This window comes from Lissotriton vulgaris, chromosome 5 (assembly GCF_964263255.1).
Source record: "Lissotriton vulgaris chromosome 5, aLisVul1.2, whole genome shotgun sequence".
In the NCBI taxonomy this organism is placed as follows: domain Eukaryota; kingdom Metazoa; phylum Chordata; class Amphibia; order Caudata; family Salamandridae; genus Lissotriton; species Lissotriton vulgaris.
The window spans coordinates 1,629,870,864-1,629,891,770 of NC_141693.1; the positions used below are offsets into that span (position 1 = coordinate 1,629,870,864).

The 20,907-nt window shown below is 45.1% G+C and overlaps 1 protein-coding gene across 1 annotated transcript in view; it reads right to left on the reverse strand.

Annotated features, from left to right (window-relative positions):
• LOC147716866 (uncharacterized) overlaps window positions 1-19,379 on the reverse strand; it is an 81,767-nt gene extending 62,388 nt beyond the window's left edge. Inside the window, exon 1 of the mRNA XM_086923772.1 lies at window positions 19,282-19,379. The gene's annotated coding sequence lies outside the window, so the exon portion shown is untranslated. The remainder of the gene's footprint in view (window positions 1-19,281) is intronic.
• Between the last annotated feature and the right edge of the window lie 1,528 nt (window positions 19,380-20,907).

The following is a 20,907-nucleotide window of genomic DNA, read 5'->3' on the forward strand; positions in this document are numbered from 1 at the left end:
CTGGTTAATGGAGGTCTGTCTGAACCATTTGCTATTACAAGGGGAATGCGGCAGGGTTGCCCTCTATCCCCCTTGCTTTTTGATCTCTATATAGAGCTGTTTGCTCAAAAAATTCGGGAGGACAACAACATCAAGCCTTTTAAATACATAGACTGGGAAAGGAGGGTGTCCCTGTATGCGGACGACGTCATGATCATGACATCAGAGATCAGTACCGCGTTCCCCGCAGCTATCAATCTAGCCCTGGAATTTGGGAAAATCTCAGGGTATGAGGTAAAAGCCTCAAATACGAAATAGTGGTGTGGAATAGCGATGTAACAGGATTCTACGAGCAACTAAGCACAAATCTGAGATATCTTGGATTAAGAATTGTTAAAGATATCAATCTGATTGCTTCCACCAACTTTGCTATAGTTGCTAAAGAGTGCCGGAAGTTATTGGGGTCTTGGGGACATCTTCCCCTGACTGTTCTGTGTCGTGCAAATCTGGTGAAAATGTCCATTCTACCTAAGTTGTCTTTTATTTTTAACACCATACCACTTTATTTTGACACATCTATGATGGCAAAGCTACAGGGTGACATCTCTTCATCTATTTGGAAAAATAAAAACGTAAGAATTGCTTGGAAGAAAATAAGGCGTCGGAGGGAGAAAGGCGGTCTGGCTGGTCCTGACCTTCAGATATATGCGTGGGCTTTCCAACTGTCACACGCACGAATGTTGCTAAAAATGCCAACAGACCAGGGTATAGGGACGATGTTTTCGGCCTTATTAAAGGGTGAAGGAGTTGGGCAGTCGGGTTTTCTTTTCAAGTTTGGTGACCCTAAATTTTTTGAAATGGTTAAATTGAAGGTGCTGCAGAGCCTAGCAAGAATTTGGTCTAATCTCAGGTCTTCCTTAAAACTAGGGTATTACTCGAACAGATCTCCCATATGGGATCTCCCCGCTGCTCCAGGTTGGGTGAATGGTATACTAGCAATCCCACTAAAAGATGCCAGAATATCAACATGGGGTGACTTGTTTGTGGAAGGGACTCTGCTTCCATGGGAATATCTAGTGAGCAAAGTGGGCCCTAACCTTTCAAGACTTAAATACCTGCAAATATCAAGTTGGGCTCAAGCCCTTCCGCTAGAATCCCCAGTCGTAGCAACATGCCTCTAGGGGGAGGCAGTCATTTGGAATCACTCTTGCTCGATAAACCACCTGTATCTAAAGAAGTTTCTCTATGTACAATTTAATCCTGGAAGAGATTGATGGGGAATTCCATATCCCCGACCTACTGTGGGGTTCCTTGATGCCTAGCCTGAACTTGAAAGATCTATGGCTAACGTCCTGTAATGTCTTGTGGGATCTAGTCAAACCAGCCTGGCTCCATAGGAATCACCTTTTCACCCTACATAGGGCCTACTACTCTCCTCAGAGGTTGTCTAAATTCTCAACGGGGGACCCGGTGGCATGTGCCCGGTGTGGACTAGTTGCGGCCTCTGATGCACATATGTTCTTTGATTGCCCTCACCTGACGTCTTTTTGGGATTCAATCAGCTACAAACGTGCATCTTCCATCGGCTTTACAGTGGTTATGGACCTTCGCCTCGTAATCTTCGGTGTAGTGGATCAGAATCGAAGCCCAGCCAAAAACCTTTTGTTCTACTCTATTCTGGTGGCTCGCAGAGAAATCTGCAAGCGATGGAAGGAGGCTTCCCCTCCATCTCTACATGACTGGTGTACTTCAATCCTCCAAATATCGAAATTAGATCTCGCCAAGGCAGGGAGACCAGTTAAAGAGCTTTCTGGCATTTACTCGATTGGTCTCACTAGCCGTACTGGGGTATTTTTTTTTTGTTGTTGTTTTTTTTCCCCTCAGTTCCGATGATTACGTAGCCATGAAATACTCTACCTGCTAAGCCACTTCGCCTTTTCGTTGGCACACTGGTGGTTATAAGCAATGGTGGTAACTGGCTTATGGTTAGTATCTGCCAACCAAGCAACAAGGTGCCAAGATGGGCATGGTGTATGTCGTAGCTGTTGGGTTATTGCAGTTCCACTCACCTCTTTTTACCTCAACAGTCTTTGACTAAGGCAGCACACCAGCACCACTTTATGCCTTTCTTCCTTGTTCAGAAGTTCAGCAGATCACAACCATTGGTGGAGATGAGGACAAAAAAAAAAAACCAAAAAACGTGAGGTAGCACAGGCGTTGTGAGGAAGGCTTCATGGAAGGAGTGTGTGCTGAACGTTAGAGGGCCAGGACCCGCATCCCCCAAGAGCTGAATTACGGGGCCGAGCGCGCCTTGCCCCTGGTTACAAGGTTCTGGAGTGAGGCCAAGCTGCTGTGGCAGGAGAGTGGAGTCGTGCCCCCCCAGTAAAGTGGATCATTGCCTGGGGCGGGGTGTGGCCCTGGAGGGACACTCTCTTGGCCTCTCGCTGTTGGCAGCTGTGTGGGCCTGTTGCTTCGGCCCAGATCTCGGTCCATGCTGGTCCCGGACAGGGCAGTAGAGAGGCCAGGTCCCGGAGTGGAAATTGGGTGCCATAGTTGATCCGTGTTGGGGGCAACAGGTTGCACAACTTCTAAAAACAGTTGCATAACAATTTGCATATTTGCTGCTAACAAATTATCAAACTATTGGACAACGTCTGACAGTAGAGGTGCTTAAAGAACTCAGGATCATAGTGTAGCACACTGCATTGGTTGTTTACTGCACTGTACTGAATTGCACTTTGACGCACTACCTTATTCCTTCCTTGCACAGTGCATGCTGGTGGTGATACGCATTGCATTGTTTTTTTATTGCACTGTACGTAATTACAGTGTGACGCGTAGCTGTAATCCTTCCTTGAACAGGGCATGCTGGTAGCGAACCAATTTGCATTATCTTGTGTTGACTCACTACATGATCTTGATGCTACGCATTGCATTGTTTCCCTGTGGCAATGTACAGGAACCCATCGTTAAGTAGTGCAGTATTCCTTGTATTTTGCAAAATGTGTGAATCTAGTGATACGACGTACCTAACCTGTTGAGAACGGTTACAATTCAGCGTAAATGTTGGTTAGAAGCGGTGGATGGGGATTAGGACTGCCCAACCCACCAGAAACAAAATTACCCAGTGTATATATGTGGGAGTTGTATTGTGTGGTCATTTCGTATATAATTTTATATAAAGTATACTCGTTTTGTACAAACTCGTTTGGAGTCCACTTGTGGTGACATCATTGGGATTGCTGTGGGCGTGATTGCACATACTGAACACTTATGCCTTGGATATAAGCCTGGCTGCTCGTGTCAAGCTACTAGGTGGGGTGAGCAGGGCTGTCCCTGACGGTCTCCTTTCTTGACCTAACGTGGGAGCAGGGGGTCTGGGTCGTGCACTTGACAACAACGGAGCGCGTGGGAATGCCAGCTTCTAACATTTATAATCAATAAACGTTCATTCTAATCTATGGGAGAGGTAGCCTTTCAATTGTGAAAAACAAAATTTACAGTATTTCACTAACAGGACATGTCACACACATCAGTATATGTCCTACCTTTCACATATACGGCACCCTGCCCACAGGAGTACCTTGGGCCTACCTTAAGGGTGGCTTACATGTAAAAAAAGGGAAGATTAGGGCCTGGCAAGTGGGTGCACTTGCCGGGTCGACATTGCAACAGATACTGCATGCAGACACTTAGTGGCAGGTCTGAGACCCCTTTGAAAGGCTGCTTGTGTGGGTGGCACAATCAGTGATGCAAGCCCACTAGCAGCATTTGATTTACAGGCCCTCAGCACATACAATGCACTGTACGAGGGTCTTGGTAGTAACTCAAATAACCAAATCATAGAAACACCAATCCATAAACAGTTTACACTGACAGCATATAGACTTTAGCACTGATTAACAGTGGTAAGTGCCCAGAGTCTTAAAACCAATAAAAGCAGGGTCAAAAACAGGAGGACCAAAAGAAAATTCTAGGGGTAAACCTGCTGAAAAAAACAGGTCTAACAATATAAATGCCAGGCGTTGTGCTCTGATTGGAGTTGCTGCGATGGGATGCTCACCTGCTATGTGAGAGCAGGTGTGCTATCTTTTTAAAGTGAGGTGTGATGCGGTGGAAAATGCTCTGTCAAATCTGAGTGGTGCTTCCTCACCTCGCAATAGAGACATGCCCACTGCTCACCATACCTTTAACTCTGCAGTGTATGGCCCACTTTTCCAATTGACCTGTGCCTGCGCCTTCAAATCCCTGCTTCAGCACTCCATTCACTTTCCATGCAGCCCTTTTACCCGACCAGCGCTGCACTGAGCGGGGGTGATTCCTGTTAAATTTTTGGATAGCTTAACATCCACTATTCGCAGTGTCCTTTGGTGCTGTTAATGTACAGTAGGTGGAAGGCCCAGGAGCAGTATATTCCCATGGGAATAAAGCTGTGTGATCCCAAGCAGGAACTCTTGTCCGTTTATCCATTTTCTAATTACATAGGGCTTCTGCATGGAGTGAGAAATCATTTTCACAACTAAGTTGGGTTTTTATGATCTTATTTGAGTGTGGTTTATTCATGCATGATAACATACCAAAATGCTCTAATGCCAGGACTCTCATTCCAATTCTAGATCACACCCATGGGCATATTTACAGTGCTGCTGCCGGTCTTTTACTTTTGTGACATTCTGGAGTCACAGTGTGCCAGTCCATATTTACAAGGGCATGCAAAGCCACCTTGCGTGGCTTTTCATGGCTTTGTAAATATGGAGTAAACCAAGGCCTTGCTCTGCATGGAAGGGGTGTTCCAAGAGTGTTGTTGTTGGTGTTCCTATGCAACAGACATAGCTTTTTACACTGCCCAAGATTTACAACATAGCATTAATCTGGTTCAGTGGCAAAACTAATGCCTTCCCAAATAAGGCATTAACAAGAATATTGTTTTATATTTCTCCTTTCTTTTTTTCCTCCTTCCATATGTGCTGCATTCGACAGCACCCATAGAACAAGGAAAATGCCTCCTTTGATTGTTTTTGCGCTGGAAGATGTCCCTTCCAAAAAGAACAATTGATGGACAGAATGCAGAACAATGTTGTACACTTGCCCCAGTACAGAGATCTGGGCTAGAATCCATGGTTGTTTTGCTCCCTATGCCATTCCAGTTTGAACACAGCAATATGCAAATCAGACTTGACCCTGTTCCCAATAGGAACAGTCCAGCCCGAATTGCCAGGCCAGGTCCTCCCTTGACTGGAAACAAGAATTCTAGGGTTGGTTTCGGGGTTTCTCCCCTCATCAGCCAGGATAGCTTGACTTCAATGGCGTGGTACTCACGTCTGGGCATACCTGTCCCACTTGGGTGACAAATGCAAAATGAACAATGATGGACAGAATGCAAAACAATGTCTCACATTCACCCTAGTATAGAGATCTGGGCCTAAATCCATTGTTGTATTGCTCCCCATGCAATTCCAGTTTTAACACAGCCATATGCAAATCAGTCTTGACCCTGCACCCAATGTGAACAGTCCAGTCTGAACTGCCAGGTCAGGTCCTTCTTGGACAGGAAACAAGCATCCTAGGACTGGTTTCGGGATTCCACCTCTTGTTGGACTCGGCCCTTTTGCAGGGTCATCACTGAATTTTTTACCTTCCTCCTAGTCTTTTTTTCTTGGATGGTGTTGGGGGTTTTAGGACTCTGGGCACTTTAGTACTGATGTCCAGCGTAAAGTGTGTGTGCTCTCCATGGTAGACATGGTAAGGTTGGGCTACACCTGTTTGGCGTATTTAATTTACCTGTCAGTCCCTTGTAAAGTGGTATCTCAGATACCCGGGACAGTAAATTAAATGCTACTGGTGGGCTTGCGGCTCTGAGTGCGCCACCCACCAATGTAGTCTTTCAAACATGTCTCAGGCCTGTGCCATTGCAGGGCCTGTGCGGGCAGTTGACTGCTGCTGTGAGGTGTCACATAAAGTGGGTGCCACGTCTGTGACCCCCCTTTTACTGCATGTCAGTCAAGCCTAAGGTAGGCCCTAGCTAGCCCTATGGGCAGGGTGCATTGTAGGTAAAAGGTAGGATATGTACCTTAACTGGGTGACACATCCTGTTAGTGACAAACAGCCATTTTGGTGTCTCACTGCTGTGAGGCTGTCCTCCCAAAGGAATACATTGGGGAGTCCCTGATAAGTGTTTCTATGGTAATTCCTAATATGAGAGGAGCAGCATTTTTGGTATGTTTGGAATAGTAATAATAACTTACTGAGGCAAGATGGAGTCCGTTATGCTGGCTGTGTAAGCAGCCCAGTCTCCGCTCCCTGTAGCGGACGAGAGAAGGTAACAGGCCCCTGTTGCTACGGGTCCCAACGAAGCATTTTGCCGTCTTATATCGACACATTACAGGAATCCTCCCAATACTGTGCAACAACAGAAGACTTGGTTAAAAATCCGACTGCAAGATCCAGCTGCGGCGGCTGTTTGGTGGCTCACCTGTGGCGCTCTGCTCCTTACCTATGGTGCACAGCTGTGTTTGGGTTGCTCCCGGCGGTGCGGTGCTGTTCGCTCCTATGGAGCTCAGAAGAACGGACTGCGGACAGCGGCTGAGTGTCGTGGTTGAAGGCACCCCCCGGAATCTTTTGCGGTGGTGAGCCTGCCCTGGATCATCGGACCCTGGCTGTGTTTGGCGCTTGACTTGGCGCTCGATCTGTCGCCCGATTTGGCGTTTGACTCAGCGATGCAATTATGCTCGGAGGAGGCAGCAGCCTGAGCGAAATGATAACGAGAACGTAACGGGCGAACGAGAGCGAACAGAGAGCTGACTTTCCTCGCTTTGGGAAAAAAATTGTGTTTTACTCTTCACGTTGGTAAGACAAAAAACCAACAAAGGGACTACTGACTTGTGCTGCTTGATTCATGCAAAAGGCGGTAAGGGCAAACTGGTTTAAAAATGTATTCATTTTTTTTCTTTTTCTCTTGCCAATGCCATGTTGCTTAGTTGCTCCTCGTACCCCCATGGTTGTTGCCTGCTGCCTGGGCTGGGAGGAACTGTGAGGGCAATACATGGTGTTGATATGGCTCTGAAGTAGCATTGAAGAGGCATTAAAGCGGCTGACTGAAGAAATCCTGGAGAAACTTGAAGAAACAAAAATTCAGCTCGCAGAATTTACTAGTGTTTTGTACTTTACTTATTGAATTGAATTGAATTTGAATTTAAAATTATTTATAAAGCGCACGTACACCAGCGGTTTCATGGCGCTACAACTAACAGAGATCTGGGTGAAGGAGCTGGAGCTGAGTAAAGGAAAACAAACTGCTAATGGATTAATTGAAGGATTTGGTGAATAGATGAGCCTTGAGCTGCTTCCGGAATTGCGGGTACAGGGTTAAGGCTCTGAGCTCGATAGGCAGGGAGTTCCAGAGGAGCGGGGCAAGGGTCGCAAATTTCGAGCCTCCCCATTCCTTTCTCCGGAACCGTGGGACTGTGAGAAGGGACTGAGTAGATGAACGCAGTTTCCTGGAGGGAACATAGGGGGTGATCTCAGATGAGATGAAAGCCGGTGCCGTGCCCAGTCGTGCTTGAAAGGTGATGGAAGCAAGCTTAAACTGGACACGGGCACGAACAGGGGGCCAATGTAAAGACTTTAGGAGGGGAGTGATGTGGTGAGACTTTGGGAGCTTGAACACCAGGCGCGCCAGAAACGTGTAGCTCCGGCTGGAGCGTTTTTTTTTTGCAGAGCCCAGATGACAGATGACGGCGGGTCTCCTACTGTCGGACCATAAGAGGATATCGGCTTGGTTAATTCTATCCTTATTTTGGTCCCCTCAGCTTTGTGTGGTTCGGGGGCGTGGGGGCTCCCGGACAAAAAGAAAAGAGATGCCACCTAAAGTGACGAAACGTAGTGGCAAAGGCAAAGAGCAGTCTGCATCTGAGGGTGTTGAGGGAGTTGAGGAGGATCCCATTGGTAAATTGGTGGAAGAGAGTAACAAGCAAACCGCTGTTACACCTAAAGAAAAAAGAGGGGGTGATCTCACGGGAAGACTGCGGCACGTGGCGTCACTTGTGGAGTAAACACCCTACCTGCGATATTTGAACAGCAAAAGGCGAAAGGAGCTGAACATACCCCAGGTGGTAGCACGGAAGGCACTGAAGGCATTACAAAGGTGGATGCAGGGGCAGGCACAGGTGGTATTTCTAAATCTAAAGCTTCGCCTTTACTAAATAAATAAAAGGGGGAAGAATCGGGCATATTGAGTACTGACAATGCTTCTCGTGCCGGTAATGACTTATCAAGGCAGGGGATCGTGTCTATTGACTCAATAGGAGGTGGAGGAAGCATTGTTGGAGGCCTAGCTCCAATCTCTAATGAAGTTGTATCTGGCAGTCTGGACAGTTTAGTGGCTGTGATAGATTCCTGGGCCCTGTCTGAGGAAGCCTCTTCACAAGATCCAACAGGCTCACAGGAAGCAATGGAAAAAATGTTCTCACTCTCCGACGCCTCTTCACAAGGCAGTTTAAATGCCAGCAAGGACTGGACATATTATGAGGAGGAGAGTAACTCGGAGGAAGAACTGGCATCAAACACTGCCTCCCCAAATGCAAGTTCAGTCACAGTAAAGAGAGGCAGGAAGAGAGTGAGTCAACTTAAGAAAACTCTCATGAATGTGGGTAATCCAGGGAGCAATGTCAGACTGCCAGAATCTGGGACTGCGTCGCCTGATAATTTGGGTTTCCAAAGGGAGAAGGGGCCATCTGAGGGGGTCTACCCTCAAGATATTACTCTAGCCACTATATATGAAACAATGATGTGCCACAGGGCTGAGATTAAAGCGGAAAATAAGAAAACTCAGGCCACATGTAGTAAAGTAAAGAATGCTGTACGCAGGGTAATGAAAATTTGCTCAGAAACAACAGTTAGAGTTACTGAAGCAGAGACGAGAATAGCGGCTTTAGAAGATGAAGTTACCGCCCAGAAAACTGAATTAGATTTTATTAAAGCACATCGGGACGATGTCAGCCACAAATTATCTGAATTGGAGAGCCAGGCTCGTCGAAATAATCTACGTTTCTTAGGCATCCCGGAGAAGAAGGAGGGCCCTGACGTGCGGAAATTTATAGCAGAACTCTTAACTGAAGCTTTCCCTGAATCTTCCTGGGACTGGCCAAAAGAGATACAAAGGGCGCATAGATTCCCATTCACAGTGCGAAAACTACGTCCGGGGGAAGAAGAACGCCCAAGAGCTAGTCTTGTTTGTTTCAACAACTTTTTGGCTAGAGAAGAAATATTCTCACTCGCTAGGCCTGATAAGAAGGGTATTGCAAAAGATTGCAATTTCTTTGTCAGGCCAGATTTCTGCCAGGCTACAGTTTCTAAGCGCTGGCATATGCGACAGCTTATACCTGGCTTCCAGAGCAAAGGGGCCACTGTTTTCTTGCAGAATCCTGCCAGACTTAAAGTCATTGTAAAGGGCCAGACACAATTTTTCTTTTCAGAGATCGAGGCGAAAGACTATCTGGCTTCATTGTAAACAGTAGCGAATGTAATAATTAAGTAGGCTGAATTGGAAAGTTGGCAGGATAATTGAGGTATTTGTTTGTATAAAGGGGTCTTGTAACATAGAAGTTTGTTCAGTAGGAAATTATTATTTTCTCTCGATCGTCATGGGGGGCGCGGGGCGGAACTCCATCTGATATAGGGACTGTTAGCCCCTGGGCCTCATATGGTGGGTTGGAAGGGTGGCGGGTATAGGGGGGAGAGGGGGAGGGTCAGTTTGGAAAGGTGGTGGGGCTTGGGTGTAGGTGTGTGGGGGGTGAAAAAATCAGCAACAGTAATGGCACAGGCCTATGGATCTTTGAGAAGACAGGGGGAAAACTTTCTTCAAGGAAGGATTATGTATCATGTAATATGGTGTCGTGTTGTTTTGACGGATGTATTGGTGGATGTATCTCTCTGCTATATAGATCATTCCAAAGCAGTGATATTCATATCTTTGATCAGGCAAAATGGATAAGAAAATCAGGATTTGTACCTTGAATATTTGTGGGCTCAACGATTTAAAAAAAAAAGATGGGTATTAGATAGGCTCATTCAACTGTTACACATTGATCTACTATGCTTGCAGGAAACACATCTCATGGGCTAATCGTGGGTATTTGAAAGATATGGGACTTGAATTAGTGGTGTGTTCTAAACAAACAGGGGTTAAAAGGGGGGTGGCAATCTTTTTGAAACGGGGTATGGGCACTTGTACAAAAACAGCAGCTGATAAGTGGGGTCGCTGGGCAATTAGTGAATTTAGGATTAATCAAAGCAGATTCACTGTATGCAATCTATATGGACCTAAACTGGATGACACCGAATTGTTGAACTTCTTGAATGTAGAATTGGCCCAATGGTCCCAACCAATGGTCATCTGTGGAGACTTCAATATTCATATTGATGCTCAGACGGATATAAGGCCTTGTTATATATATAGTGGGAGGAAGAAACAAGTATTTAAGTCTTTGAGGGATTTGATTTTAGACCATGGCTTGTACGATGTTTGGAATAGAGTGCACCCCGACGACTCCGGGTTTACATTTTTTTCTGTCCCTCACTCTAAATTCGTGAGGCTAGACTACTTTTTTGTGTCATCCATTTTTCTGGCTAATGTGAGTATAGAGATACATCCTAAACTGATATCTGATCACAATCCAGTGACTGTGCAGATCTCATTGGGACCCGACGTGAAAGAAGAGAGGCAAGCCTGGACGTTTGATAGGAAGCTATTGCTAGATAAAGAGTACCGTCAATTTTTGACGAAGATAATTTTGGAATTTTTTTAATTCAATAAGGGTTCAACTGAAACGAAAATAGTCTGGGACGCTTTTAAATCTGTAGTCAGAGGGGAGACATTGAGCTTTGCTAACTTCAAACGTAAAAAGGCACAGGATAAACATGAAAAGGATTTTGATCTAGTTATGCAGGCTGAAAAGGAATTGGCCGCTGTAATTTGCACGGGATCAGATCCATCTGGGGCTCAAAGAGATCTTACCATTAAGCGGGCGGCTGCATATGTTGAGATAACGGAGCATATTGCTGAAAAGTACGCATTACATAAACAAGATATGTATGAATTCAGTGAAAAAACTGGTAGAACTCTTGCGAAAAGATTAAGGGAAAAAGCAGCCTATAATGAGATCATGAAGGTTATGGATATGGAAGGCAAGATGCAGGACACAAAAGAGGGTGTCCTGGCTGCATTCCAAGGGTTTTATCAATCCTTATATACTGAATCTGGAACATCTACACAATTCAATGGCGGGGCGACTAGTTTGAAGATCTGATAACTGTTGTACTGACAGATGTGCAAAAAGCTGCACTTGCTGCCCCATTAGTCTGGGAAGAGTTTGAAACAGCCTTATTAGGATTAGCTCAAGGGAAGGCTACGGGCCCTGATAATATTCCGTTGGAGTTTTATCAGACCTTTAGGAAGGTGCTTGGAAAAGACCTCCTAGAGGTTTGTCAGCAGGCTTTCTTAGGCACTGCTGCAGACTCATGGTCGAAAGCGACGATAGTCGTTTTTTGGAAAAAGGGAAAAAAGGACACTGAATTGGGCTCCTATAGACCCATCTCATTACTCAACTCAGATAGCAAAATTTATTCCAAGTTAATAGCGAACAGGTTGAACGATTTGATGCAAGGACTGGTATCTTTTAGACAACATGGTTTCATTCAATGTAGGGACACCACGGATCATGTAAAGAGGATAATTTCCATGCTGGACTGGTCACAGGGTACTAACGCCCCGGTTGGAGTGGCTCTGTTGGACGCCGAAAAGGCGTTCGACAGGGTCTCGTGCAGGTTCCTGTGGTCAGTCCTAGCATGGAAAGGGTTTCCGGATAGTGTCATTGTTGCCATACAGACACTCTATCTTAAGCCATCGGCGGCTATTCGTATATCAGGTACTCCGTCTGTCTGGGGATATTACGATAGGGAGGGGGACAAGGCAAGATTGTCCTTGCTCCGCCCTCCTTTTCCCCTTATATATCGACCCATTCATTTCAGTTTTGGAGAACAATGAAGCGATTAACCCGGTTGTGATTAATGAGGTGGCATATAAAATATTTGCTTATGCCGATGACATCGCCATTGTCACCGCAGACATTAGTAAAGCCGTACCAGAGGTAATTAAAGCAGCCGAGGCCTTTGGATCAGTCTCTGGCTACAAATTAAATGTTGCCAAGACTCAGTTTGTTCACTCGATGGCTGGCCGTCCAGCGGATATAAAGTTCGAAACAGCAGTGACTTACTTGGGGATAAGGATATCCCCAATAGTGGAGGATATTTTCGCTCTGAACTTAGATCCAATTATTAAATCCTCGAATCGGTTGCTGGAACGTATTAATAAATTACATCTATCTTTGTACGGACGCAGCAATGTGTTGAAAATGTTAATACTCCCAAAATTCTTATATGTATTCCGGACCATCCCACTACTTATCTCTTCTTCATATTTTATCCGTATAGAACGTATATGTGCGCGGTTTCTTTGGAGCAATCATCGCGCTCGGAGAGCGCTGAAATGGTGCATGTTGCCAAGGGCTAAAGGGGGATGGGGTGTTCCCAATTTCCGTATTTATCACTGGGTCGCTATTCTACAATATATGGGGATTCTAATTTTTCAGGAAGACCCTACAGAAGATTTTGCCACCCCCTCTATTTACGAGATGTTACTAGGTGCAGAAGGCAAGCAATGCTTTAATCGTGTAATAGAACCTAGCTATTACAAAAAAACGAAATTCAAGGTAGTGAGCTCTGTTTTTGAAATATGGAGAAAGGTCACGAAGAGGCTGGGCATAGGGGCTCATCTGAATTTGGAAACTCCATTACATAATTGCCCGACTCTTCCAGAAATTTTTGAAGACCAGGGGATGAATAGATGGTGCGATGCCGGGATTTGTAAGGTTGGCGACCTCTTTATGGTGAACCAGCTTGCTTCTTTTGAGGTTTTGCAGAGGAGGTATAATTTGGGCAGGAATGATTTTTTTAAATATCTTCAAATCCGTAGTTTTTTTTATCAGAAAATGATGCATAATGAAATTTTGTTGGACACCATAGAGATTGCAGAGTGGATTAGATCTCGCCCCAGAGTGAGATCCATGTATCAGATATTTATGGATAAAACAGAGGATGATGCTGCTGTATGGGAGAAAAAATGGCAAAACAGGCTTGGGGTGGATCGAATTAATTTAAAAAAGATAATTGAGGTTGCCTCGAATGTCTTATTTAATGGCCCCCTGAAAAGCCAACACTATATGTCAATATATGATCTATATTACACTCCGAAGAAAATAGCGAACTGGAGCTCAAGTAGGGGGATTAGTTGTAGCCGCTGTGGAAAGCATGCCACAGACTCACCTCATATGTTTTTCTATTGTTCTAAATTGGTTCAATTTGTGGAAGGTGTGGAGTTATTTCTCCAGGTACTAGGCATCTCTCAATCGCTCTCTGCAGAGCTGGTTATTCTGGGTCGGTCAGAAGGGTTATCTAATCATCGATCACTGAGCGAGGAAGGATTTATATTTATATGTATATCTATATTCCGCTGATGCATTACATCCCAATGGCTTGATCTAGAGCCACCTACTTTTACATGTTGGCAATCTAAATTATTATCTATATATTATTTGGAGATAGCGGCCTATAAAACAAAGGGGATGAGGAGGAAGACACCGGGGCTACAATTATGGGCTCCTATGTTTAACTGGTTACACAATTAAGACTGGAATGTCTAATGCATTAACCTCTTCAGTATTATGGTTATGTGTCAACATCTGTTGTTTTAATATATACGTTTTTTTCAACTTGTGTAAACCTGTGTCTTATCTGTATGCTGATGCAAAATTTATTTTAAAAAACTTGTAAAAAAAATAGTAATAATAAATGCTGTGTAATGGTGTGCGCAGATTTATTATCACTATTTTAGAAATGCCACTTTTAGAAGTTGGTATTTTATGTGTGCTATGTGTCTTTGTGCCTGTCTGATGTGTATTGCATGTCTGGCTCTGGACTGACAGGGGCTGGTGAGGTGCGTGGCTCCAGAGGGGCTGAGTGAATCAGCACTAGGCTGAATGGGCTGATCAGCATTCAGAGTAGAGGGAGGAGTATTTCCTGACCCTGAGTAGGTCTGTACCTGGCTGGTACAATGCTGGCTCCGCCCCCTGTTGTGTGTCTGGGACAAGAACTTAACCTGATAAAGGGTGTAAGCACTGTATAGAAAGTGCTTCAGTACCCCCAAGACCAGTTGGGACTGGCTCCCCAAGCCCTGTGCCAGGGCAGAACAAAGACTTGGCTGATATAAATATTGGCGCTGTGACCCCATGTAAGGTATGCTACTTTGTACCTGCTTGGACCTGGGCAAGAGGGCTGCTGGGCCCCAGGACGAACCGCCATGAAGGATTGCCCCTCTGCTGGAGGGCCTGGCTGGCCCCAGCTCTGCCCTGTGTGACTTTGGGGCTGAAGGAGAGAACCGCTCCTGTGTTTTGAACTCCTTTGTGGCCAGCGCTGCCCTATGCGAGTGTGTGGTGAGCGCTGCATTTCTTTATGTTCCCTTTGAGCTGGAGAGCCAGGGAAGGCTCCTGTTTCCAGCACGAGAGGAGAGCTGCCAGCTCCCTGCTTGGTGTACCACGGGAGAGACTGGCCGAGCACAGTGTTCATTCATTGATCTGTCTAGCAGCCTGGGTGGAGGGCTGCTCTATTGGGGAGTGTCCCAGCTCTGTCTGGAGTGGGCGGTTGTGCAGCGTGTTCAGAGCTGCCTTGACGAGACCAAGGCGCGACAGAGATTTTGGCTCCATGAATCCCTGCCGGAAGCCAGGCGAAGACAAACCAGAAGCCAGGTGGCGCTTGCCTGACTAAGGGGCTCCCCACACTGAGGAGGAGAGCCCCGCGTGCCAGCTACGGAAGAAGGAGCCTCGTGGGCTGACAGAGTCTCAGGAGAGGAGGACCCGAGCATAGCGGACTCCCTCAGTGACCGCCTCTATCTGGCAACTTGCATCTGCAATGAAGGAAACAAAGCTCCGGTGAGTGAGGCTGGAGAGGGCACACTGTTGGGCCAATTGATTGCACCAGGAGGAGCCGGGTGAACGGGGCTCCCCAGGCACTGTTGTTGTCGGTGTTGATTCTTCACAGCTGTGCCACCAGGGTGCAGGCAGCTGCAACGATGGGGGCCTTTCTCCTTTTGGGGCCACAATAGAAGCCCCAGTAAGAGGGCTGATGAGGCACTGTGGGTGCTTATTTTCGCACACAGATGCACCGCCCGATTGCTGGCAGCTACAATGTTGAAGGGGGCATTGTTTTGATTTCATGAGAGATAGGGGTGAGTGAAACCCTCGCCCCCACCCATTTCTGGTGCCGGCCTTTTAGGCTGGCACCCTTCTGTAGTGGCAGCCTTGAGCCCTGACTTTAGGACATAGGGCATTGCGGGAAAGTCCCAGATGGGCCCCAGTGGAAGGCCAGCAGGCCTGTGAGCGCCTGAGGTGCTGATAGGGTGCCAAGTCCTAATGAGGGCCATAATCTGTTTATGCCTAATGGTATTGTACATGATGTGTCTATGCTAAGTGCTACTGAGGTGCACTGCTAATGTAGGATACATGCCTAGGATTGTTTCCACCTAATGTGATTTATGCATACTGTGATTTATGCCTAATGCTGATGTGATTTATGAAAAGTGTCTTTACCAGTAGTTACTGGTTTTGGTATCTTTAACTACCAGTTCTAATGTTTTTGACAGTGACCCAATTGGCCCTGTCATGTATATAATCCCCTGTAAAGTGTTGCCTAATACGAGGTTGCACAGTGTACATTTGTGATTATGATTCTAATGTGTTTATGAGTAATACAAAGGCTATTTTTGATATTACCTTGTGTGAAGTTTCTTTTGTGGTGTACCTAGTGTGTCACTGCTGTGTGTGTTGCATAAACGCTTTACCCATTGCCTCTGGATAAGCCTGACAACTTGTGCCAAGCTACCAAGGGGGTGAGCAGGGGTTATCTTCAGCATGTATCTCCCTCGCTCTGACTAGAGAGGTGGTTTCTGCCTGGCTTGGGCGCATGCCCTAGCCAACCAAAAATCCCATTTCTAGGACCCCTTATCAGCCAGGTAAGCTTGACTCCAGTGATATGGAGAGCCTGGGACCCAAATCTGGGCATACCCGTCCCACTCGGGTCACAAATGCAAAAAGAATGATTGATGGACATAATGCATAACAATGTCATACATTCACCCCAGTACAGCTATCTGGGCCTAAATCCATTGTTTTATTGCTCTCCATGCCATTCCAGTTTGAACCCAGCCATATTCAGATCAGTCTTGACCCTGCAACCAATGGGAACAGTCCAGACCGAACTGCCATGCCAGGTCCTCCCTGGACTGGAAACAAGCATCCAAGCACCGGTTTCAGGGTTTGACCCTTCATCAACCAGGATAGCTGACTCCAGAAGCATGGCAAGCACAAGACCCATGTCTGGGCATGCCTGTACCACTCGGGGTGACAAAATGTAAATGTAAATGCCAGCATTTGTAAAGTGCACAGCTACCTCCGACGGAGGTGTCCCGGCGCTGGGGGCCGTCGGGAAGATTAAGCAAGCTATTGCCCAGAGTGACATGGTGCTGGGCTAACCTGCTGCCGGGATCATACTGTGAACCCTGTGAATCGAAGTCAGGCACCCTGGCCACTGCGCCACACCTCTTCCACAAATGCAAAGAGAACAATTGATGGACAGAACGCAGAATAATTATATAAGAAGAGAGGTACCCCCTATTTACTTTTAGGTCCAAGAGGAGGGGGAAATAACAGCAAATACATGAAAAACCTCTAATCTGACCTATTTAATTTCAACATTGGCAAGAAGCTCAAACCTGAGAAATTACCCCATAAACACAGTCGTGTTGCAGAATTGCACCATAAATAGGACACAACCCGACACAGAACATTAGTAAATATTGCCCTATGTATCCCTCTCAAGTCAAATGCAAAAGCTTCGATGTTCTTTCATGAAGGCGCCTTTCCTCAAGTTGTTACTATATGCCCCTTGTAAGTCAAATGTAAACACATTTAAAATATTTTGTGAAGATGCAGCTTAACAAGTCCTTACTATGTGTCCCTCACAAGTAAAATGTAAAAGTTTTGAAAATTTCACATAAAGGTGCAGCTCCACTGGTCACTACTAGGTTTCCCTATCGAGTCAGAGGCAAAAGCATTACAGTTCTTACATGAAGCTTCAGTTCCACTAGTGGTTACTAGGTGTCCCTCATAAGTTAAATGTAAAAGAACTGGACTTGTATCACAAAGCTGCGGCACCACAAGTCATTACTAAGTGTTCCTCTGGAGTCACATGCAAATGAATTGATATTCTTTTATGAAGTTACTTTTCCACAAGTCAATTATTAGGTGTCTTCATAGGTTAAATGCAAAGCATTACAACTCTATAAGCAATCTGCAGTTCCACTAGTAGTTACTTGGTGTCTCTCACAAATCAAATGCAAAATAATCGATCTATTTTCATGAAGCTGCTGCAGTTCCACTTGCTGCTAATAGAGAGTCAACTCAAGTCAGAAGCAACTGCTTCAAATGACTTGAACGAAGTTAGGAGGGTGTGGCTTTAGTATATGCATTACTATATATGCGTTTGCTATTTTAATCATTTGTGCTTCTTTTCTATAGGATTCGTTTTTTTCCATAGCTGTTTCGTAATAACGAGTTGAAGTTACACCTTTAAATACATTTCTGTGTTTTGGAGTTTGAGATCACATCCCACTATTTATAGGAACGTTCATGCACTAGTAAGCATAATGAGATGATATAGTTTGACGTTTTATATTTAAGTAGGTGTAAGTTTTGTCTTTGAATTGAAAGGGGTGATTACTTCATATTGACAGTGCTTGTACAACACTCTAAACGGGGAGATGCAATTTCACAAGTAGTTACTACATGACTCTTTCTAGTCAGTTGGAAATGGTTGCAATTTAGAGAGTGTGGCTACAACCTGAAATCTCCAAAGATACTTTAGCTACTCTAATTACTTTTTCTCTTTATTCTGGTTTATAGTAAGGAATGAACATTGTAGTTTGCATTAAATGTTTGAAAGTTGTTAAAATAATTGTTGTAACCATACTAGGGACCATTAGTCATTGGGTAGTGCAAGTGTTTAACAATTTCTATTTTTAGCAAACCAATTTTTAGGTGTTTGTGTACACTGGCAAAATGTGGGCACTCAAAGTAAAGGCATTCAATGGCAGAAGAGGGCTGGTATGTTGATCTATGTGTAGTGCTGCAGTGGGAGGGAATAGAATATGAGTGACAAGTCATCAGACCAATGACGAAAGAAGGTTGATTGTGTGCTCCCATATATGTATATATTTATTTGCATGATATTGTTCGGAAAACATGAGGCTGGCCAGGCATAGGACAGGCTTTAGAAGGTCAGTGGTGTATATGTAAAATGTACAGGAATTTATATAGCGCAAATCACCAAGCGGTTTCTAAGCGCTTGTTTAGGGAACCCGTCCTGGTATTCCCCTGTGAGATAACCCCAGCAGGGTATCCGCAAGGTGAAAGCCAGGCATCCTGCCGCGAGGGGCCGTTGTGGGGATTAAGCAAGCTATTGCCCAGAGTCGCAGAGTGTGAACCTGTGAATCGAGTAGGCACCAGAGCGAGAATTGTCGAGTCCATGTACATTTTTTAGGACTCAAGACCCCGCCGAGTCGGGAATTGAACCCTGGTCCCAGGCTGACCTCTGCTTCCAGGTCTGCCTCCTCTAACCAGTGAGCCACACTTCTCCACGAAGCGTATATTGCACTAATTCACTTTAAAAAAAACAACTCTCATAGTGGAGACTTATTGACTTTGCCAATGCGTGTTATCTATGCTTGATTACTGTACTGCCATGCAAAATGTGCTGGTAAGTGCTGGTCAACTGTGATCTTACTGGTGGTATTCTATTCTGCACATTCCTTCAATTGTACAGTGCATAAAGTAGTTTTTACCAGTTCGATCCCATAAATTGTGTGCGGCAAAGCAATGAGTTATGCAGAAATCATCCCTAGATGTGCACTATCACATGGCGTTTTAAACATCCATCCCAAAGTATTAAATACAACTGTTCCAACAGAGCTTCTTACTAACAATGCCTACCATGACTCAGAAATGGTCTGAAATCCGGAGTCATTGTTTTCCTACTTCTTTGCCGATCAATACAAAAAAGAAACATTAATAATACCAGTAAAACACTCATAGCCTTTCATAATACAGATTTTAGAGCAATGCCTTGATAATTACTTACAAAGAAAGTTTGAGCACGATGCTTTTGGTCAGACTCTTCCTTCTCGGAAATTACACCTCGGCTCCGAACAGTCTGTAAGATTCTGCTGTTGGACCCGAGTATAAATAGAGAAGATTTCTCCAGGCCTTGCCTACTAATTAGGTTATGGGACTCAACCATTGGCAGGTCATCAGAAGCCATTGTGAAAGTTTTGACAGCTTCTGCCTCTGGCAGTGTCTCGCTGGAGTACGCTGTGTTCACTTAACCTGCCTCAGTAATTACCCTCGCTTCACATCTGGGCTTTTAGATACATTTTTTCTAAGTTTTTGTAAAGCAGTGCTATATAAAAGCCTTAACGTAATTCCTCATTCTTTAATAAATGAACGATTGAATGAGCATGCCCATCTTGCCTTTTGGTACATACGGTACCACTGCTGACTACTTTCTTGTTTAATAAGCAAATGTCTCCTTACCAACCCCTTGACATATCTGAAACAAGCATTTGCAATGAAATCGGTCTTGCATTTGTGTAAGTTAAAGCTATTGGCGTTGTAAAGGACAACATATTTTACTTATGTTAATGCAGTGGATGTATGTGATGTGGAGTAGAACTATGTGGGTTGGACTGACCCTGTCAGATATGGAATTGTGCGGCGTGGAAAAGTGTGGTGTGGAGTAGATTCGTGAAGTGGAATTATGTTGCATGGTGAACATTGAATTATAGGGATAGTAATTATGTGGTATTGAGGGTACTGGAAACTTGTTGTCGAATTATGGGGTGTGGAATGGAAATATATGACGCTAAATTGTGTGGCGTTGAACTGTGTGGGTTTAAGTGATATTATGCTGATGGGAATTATGTGGAATGGTGTGGAGTGTTTTTACATGGATTGTTGCTATGTGATATAGATTGATTTTATGTGGGGTGTATTTATGTGGTATTAAAAAAAAGGGTTCCGCAAAAGGGCATAAAATCCCGGGTGATTTTGCAAAAAGGGCAAATTCCAACAGGGAGGTTTATCTTGCACTTGTTTCTGAAACACTTGTAGAAATAACCTGTTTTCCCCACATTCATTAAATGTAACAAGGTTGTCTAGGGAGTCTATGGCTTTAGTTTAATAGCCAGCATGCTCCGTTGAACTCTTTCACATACCTCTGGTTTAAAGTTTAGCATAAGCACTAACTCTCACGTTAAAATATCATGCACACTCAGACCTCCTTTGTCACTGCTCAACTCATTGGCAGATTTAGCAAGTGCTCTACCCTTTCAGGGGCGGCTCTAGGCTCATGGCGGCCCTGGGCAGTGAGCGTAGGTAGAGCGTAGGTAGGGGGCCCCGGAAGAGGAGGACCAGGTGAGGCCGAGCCCCCCATAGCTCAGGAATCCTGATCTCCGGTGGGTTCCGCCCCGCCCGGAACCCCTCTTCCGGGGCCCTCTACCTGGTCATATAACGCCTTTTCTGGACGTTTTATTAAAACACCTTCCTGAGTCATGAAGGTGTTTTAATAAAACATCCAGAAAAGGCGATAGTTGACCAGTACCTACGGCTGCTCCTACCCTTCCGAATTCATCTCAGACCGATAACATTTAGGAGGAGGAGGGTATAGTGACACACAACGTGAGGAACTGGCACAGACGGCTGCAGTGCC